Source organism: Zeus faber (assembly GCF_960531495.2).
Source record: "Zeus faber genome assembly, chromosome: 21".
Taxonomy (NCBI): domain Eukaryota; kingdom Metazoa; phylum Chordata; class Actinopteri; order Zeiformes; family Zeidae; genus Zeus; species Zeus faber.
The window spans coordinates 7,488,608-7,495,378 of NC_137208.1; positions in this window are offsets into that span (position 1 = coordinate 7,488,608).

Here is a 6,771-nt window from a genome sequence, read left to right on the forward strand (position 1 = left end):
CACTTTTCCCTGGTGCCGTTGGGAATGGCGGCGGCTGAGGCTCGTTTTTTCGGGGGAAACAGCGATCACCAACGCTCTCACCCGGCAGAAGCTTCAGCTCATTTTCGACGCGCGCCTCGGAAATGATCGCTTTCCCATTTTTGTCCACAACGCGGGTTTGGGAACGTTTGAGACGAGGCACAAGGAGGCGGCGTCATCATGGCGTCATTTTGACTTCTCTGTCAAAACGCCCCGAAATACAAGTTGATATACGTTTGAATTGTATAACCGGTGTGCCCCCGCCGCCCACCCCCAATTCACACCAGTAACATTTCAACAATAGTTGAAGAGAGTCCCTCTCTCACGCTGTTATCTATATGTATATATGGATATTGGAGACATCAGAAGACACCACAGGCTGGTATAGTTCTGTAGTTACTCCCATCTTGTCATACGCCCTATGAAGGAACGTGCTGCACTTTTTCTGTGTGAGTGTGTGCTTTGCATTTCCTCCACAGAGACTTGATCTCTTGTGGGGAGACCATCCGGCGAAACTGTAACCATAACCACCCCGACCACCAAAACTGCACACAAAGACTGTTTTCTTTCCCACATCACTGAAGACCTCGCTTGGTCTCTCAAGCCCCGCCCTCCACAGATAAACTGGTGCGGCAGCGTCTGTACTTCCCGAGGAGGGTAAATCTGTCCCACCAGCTGCTTGTTGACATTTTCGGGGTTGGACCGTCCCAGGACCTCACGCCAGTCGCTCCGTTTCTGGTGGCCGAGCCCTTTCGGCGGATGACCAAAGGCCGTCCCAAACATCGCAGGAACCCCGCCCGCCCCCACCGAAATCATCTGCGGAGGCCGCTGCACGCAGAGAGCGCTCCACATCACCGGCGCACGGACCCTCCCCCTCCATCTGGGAGGAGCAGTGGGCGCTGAGAGGCCTGCGTGACCTGACCCGGAAACAGCTGCTTCCCGCTGTTTATTCCACCAAGTACATTTTCCATATTCGGTACGAGGGATTTGTCATGGCGACGATTGGTGCATTTCTCTCCAGACAATTTGCATAAAACACAGTGTGGGAAGAATAAATCGGATCAAATAAAAATAAAAATAACCAAATATAGAGAATATACAAAGTGCGATTCTATGCACAGGATAATTTCTTGGTATAGGTGGGATATACATTCTTATTCATGTGTACTTACTGAATTATTACTACAGACTACAGCTTTCCTTTTTCGCCAATGTTTAGTGTTTCTTTCTCCTGCACATGCTGGGTGATTTCAGGAGGTTTGGAGCTTATACAATCAAGTGAAATTGTTTACAATGCACATGTAAAAGCACACACACAAATGGCAAATGTTGGTCAAAGTGAAAAAGAACAGAGAATTCAAGTCCAAATAAAAAATAATTTACTTTAATAAATATAAGAAAATACTCTGAAATATTCTTGGAATACATTTATATACGCACATATAATATGTATATTATCAGTACAGTTTATATGAAAAATCTTCCTCAAAACAAGGCTCTGTGTTTGCCATGCGCATATAAAAAATGATCTACTGTACTAACTACTGTATTTTACTTTAGTGTTTGCATTGCACAGAAATATGTTTTTTTCAACATGTCGGATTTGGGTGTCACCCTGCTGTAATGGAGAACGCTGTGTGATACCCTTCTGTTGTGCTGTTCCTGATCCCATCTGTGTGAAGCAGTGCCCCTCGATGTACTGTGTTCAGCCAGGCCCACGGTCGATAGGGCTAGGCAACCATAGAAACGGAGGGGCGCGCTGACTGTCACCATAAAAAGAAGATTTTCAGGGCGTCCTGGTGATTCAGCCGGATAAGCCCGTGTAGCATATAGGCAAAACGCCTGCAGAGACCCGGGTTTTTGTCCACAATGCAGCCTGTGGTCATTTGCTGCGTGTTTCTCCCTACCTCCATTTCCTGTCTCTCTCTACAATAAATAAAAAAACAACAATAAACAATAAATCTTCAACAATAAATCTTCTTCCTTCTTTCTTTCTTCTTTCTTAAAAAATAAGATTTTCATGGGATTGTGAAGGGGGCCCTAGAAGTAGGGTTTGCATTGTATATGTTGGGTGTATATGTGAGAAGCCCAAATGTGAGGCAAATAAGTGGATCGTGGAGCACCAGAGAAAACGAACAGCGGTTCAGAAATGCATTCAGAGTTCTCTTTATTACTTTCAGAATCACTATTTAGAGTGTAATACCAAAGAAAAAAAGGCCTTTATATATGCATATGCACCGGTCCAAACCATCCAGTTAATGGGCAGGGTGCTACAAAACAGCAATCGATATTAAAAGACACCTAATCACATGGCGTGCTAGTGCCCTCGTTCACAAGAACACCGTCTCAGCCAGGATGTGGACCTCAGAGGAAACAATGATTAGTAAATGAAGAAACTATAGAGTATAACAAAGAAACTGCATGGTGACTGATGATTATTGAATACTTGAACAAAAATCCTAAAGAAAGCCATGAAATATATATAAAATGACTGGATCTAGTTGGATCTTAAATAATGAACTGAAGCACAAAGCTGCTCACTCGATTTACATTATGAGGGAGGGAGTGCAGTCCTCACCATATCTGAATAATAGGCAGCACAAACTGGGCTAATATTCCGAGAACAATATCCAAAGGCGTAGTCTTCAGTTTGCTGAGTCCAAAGCAAACCCACAAAGGTGAAAAGAAAGTCGGGAACTGGTGTTGGGGAGTAGCTGGGGGTGGTGTAGGGTTGAAGGACGTTTTTTGGTAAGGGCGGGGAGGGGCATTTGAATGTGACTCAGGACTTGGCCAGTCCAGGCCAGTGGAGGTGAATGAGGTTGGGGGTGAGAACCCCGGGCATATCAGGGCCTGTCCAGGGCTATGCTGGGAACCCAGAATAAGACTCCATATGACAGCAGTCTGGACGAGAGGCGACAAAATGCGCGGATGAGGGTTTCTGCCTCCGGGAGGGGAGGGCCCTGTTGATGTTCCTCAGGTGGAACGAGGCAGATTCGGTGACAGACTTGATATGTGGCGCAAAATAAAAAAATAAATAAAAGTTACACTGCTTACTACACCGCATTCACCTAATGGACTGAGCGAAAAGATCGTTACCGACACCAACCGACGCCAACGTGCTGGCGTGGTTTAAGTGAGTGATTTATGTGGCAGTTGTACTTAAATTGAGCACATTTGCTCTCTCTGTCAGAGACTGCCGGCTTGCCAGGTTCCTATCTGCTTTAATGCCATCTATTAGTAACCACCATTATGTAATGATGGCAACGGTATCATTAGATAATGGTCATGAGTGAACATAACTCATTCAGTTGTTCACACAGGGCCTTTTAACTCTGACACTAATCTATTAAGAATTCATTTGGATTTTTCATGACTTATGTGTTATTTAGCCACCGTCATTTGTATTTTTCTGTCACTGAGTTTTGAAAAGTTTGACTGCTACAGTATGTCCACCGATGACAATTACTGATAACCGTTTTCAAGTAAAGTGTTCATCGTCATGCACATTCTTCTCAAACACTGACATTGACTGCCTTTCATGTATGACACGGTTCAGTCGTAAACTATGCGTTGGCCAGAGCAGGCATTGGCAATCTTAGCAGTCAAGGGCAGGTTTCCCAACCCTTTGTAATCCAGCCCTACAACCAGGTCAAAATGACTCCAGAGTCCAAACGGCGGAAGCAGAGCCTGCAGAGGCTCCAAGCGTAGATTTGGCAAATCAATACCGCACCAAGACGTTAAAAGAGCGCGCCAATCGATCGCACAAGTCAAAATGAACGAGGAACAGGAAAGGCCGCAAAACCTAATCAGTCTGCTGTCTCCAAAGCAGAGATGACTGTTCCTATTATGCAGAGAGAGAGACGCATGGCGGCGCAGGCAGAAGGAGGAATCTTCTGAAATACGGTCCGATAAGGCGCACCCCCGAATCTCATCCGCTTGACAATTGGATGCGGAATTGAATGGCATGCTGTGATGTCGGCAGGTTCTCGAGTGATAAAGCTTGTATTTACACAAGGACAGCATTTCAAAGTTGCCGACACAGCAGGTCTCCCCTCACATTATCATGTTTTGTTGTGAGTAAATAATCATAAATAATAACAAAAATGAAATCCCTCACACCGTTACACACACTTGGCTCCGTCATTGTCCCATTGTGGCTTAATGGCCTACAGTGCTCAGAGGGCTGCTTCATTAGTGCTGGCATTTAGCTGCCAGAGCCCCCCAGCCCCTCCCCTAAGACAAAAGCCGGTGCGTGGTTCAGGGTGTCTCCAATTATATAGCAATGGGTTGAGGGGTTAATTCTGGCCGGCGAGAGGAGATTATCAGCTGTCCCATTTGGTTGGGAGCGTTTTAGGATTTATTATTTTTTTTTTTTTTACTGTTAAATCGAAAGATGATGGAGGGGTGGATGTTTATTTTCATTCAGATTATCAGTGTGCTTTTGTTAATGGATTTTTTTTTTCAGTTGCAGGTGTGTCATTGGGAAAAGGACTTGGACTTTCCATGTGGAGGTTGAATGTTGTAAGCCTGTATGAAGTAAAAACACACAACAACCCTCAATCAGCTCACCTTGAAACCTTGCTTTAAACTAACTCAACTATATAATGTACTAAAATTGATTTATATATATAGATAGATAATACATACTATACAAACCATAGATAATACATACATACCATCCATACCATCCATCACATCCATACATACCATCGATCCATACCATCCATCCATCCCATTCATCCCATCCATCCCATACAAACCATACATACATGTCCAACTGACATACATACCAACATACATTCATACCAATATACATACATAACAAAATGCAGACATTAATAACAACATACATACATACATACATATATACATACATACATACATACATACATACATACATACATACATACATACATACATTTCCAACTGACATACATACATACCAACAATCAGACATACACATATTTATACCAACATACATACATAGCAACATACATATGTACCAACATACATTCATACCAACATGCATACATAGAGACCAACATACATTCATACATACATGTCCAGCTGACATACAGACATGCATAACAACATACATACATTCAAACATACATACCAACATACAAACATTAATAACAACATAACAACATACATACATACATACATTCATAACAACATACATACATACATACATACCAACATACCAACAACTAAAAATCTTCAACGCAATACTGTACGGAGTAACCTTTGGCCCAATTTTGTGATTAAGGTTAGGGTTAGGTGTGTCAACATTGATTTTGTGTCATGTCCTTTCAAGTACTAAAGTGTATTTAAATTATGACACTGATTTTGGATTACTGAATTATTATTATTGAATTTACATATTCATTCAAGTTATAAAAAGCGGGTGTTGTTACATAATGAAGGTAGATTTTATTAAATTTAGGAAATGTATTACATGTTATTAAATATTAAATGTGGGTGTTGTTATGTAATAAAGGTACATTTTATTACATTTAGGAAATGTATTACATGTTATTAAATATTAAATGTGGGTGTTGTTACGTAATAAAGGTAGATTTTATTAAATTTAGGAACTGTATTACATGTTATTAAATATTAAATGTGGGGTTGTTACATAATGAAGGTACACTTATTAAATTTAGGAAATGTATTACATGTTATTAAATATTAAATGTGGGTGTTGTTACATGATAAACGTCAAACTATTGCAACTATAGGTCAAATACAGGTCAAATGTATTTTTGGTGCAGTGCTACACTGCCCGTTTTACTAAAACAGAAACAAAAAAAAAATCTTCTTTGAATGGTAGGGTTTTCCTGGAGGTGCCGATAAATGTTGGATGGGGTCGTGTCTAACTTGTTTGCGTTGCCGGTTCGGAAGAAGTTAAAGTTGCATGACTCCGCTTGCGACGCTCCGACGTGATACAGCGTCTTAATCACGCTTCCTCGGGCAGGACGCCGCCGCCGCGGGAACAACCCAGCGCTCCGTGGCGGCCACGCGTTGACTCACGAGCCGAGGCGCGCCCAGCAAACAAACAAACATGGCCGTCGTCAGACGCGCGCACACTCACACACGCACACACACACACACACACACACACACACACACACACACACACACACACACACACACACACACACACACACAGGCGCACGCACACACGGCCGCCGAGTTTCCCTCGTCGTTCTCTGAATGATTTATCTGCACTGATTTGGGAGAAATGATTCCTTTCATAACGAAACAGACAGCGGGGATAATTTTTTATTCATGGCGGGACGGGAGAGGCCACGGCCCCGCCCCGTCACGGCCGGCGGTCTTGCGTGACCGCCCGCGATGAGCCCAGACATTCCTCCCATCACCCCCCTCAGCGTCCTCGCTGGACCGACGGACCGACGGACCGACGGACCGACGGACCGACGGACGGGCTCCGTCTAATGGAGGCCCCGCAATTTGAGGCACGGCGGACGGCCGCACCACCCCCTCCTCCCCCCGCCCCCTCTCTCCCTCTCCTTCTTAATCATCCGGCGGGCCATGTGCCGCGGGGCTCGGCTGGGTGACGGTTATTATCATGCGGCGTGATGCGCCCGTCGCTTGCTTGTCTAACCTCGCGGACACCTCTGGCGGGCGGCGGAGATTGAGCGGCGGAGACGTCTCGGAGGACGCCGCCACCTGATTTAAAGCCCGCCGTAAAATTGATACTTAGGTATCTCTTCTCGAGTGCTCGCTCAA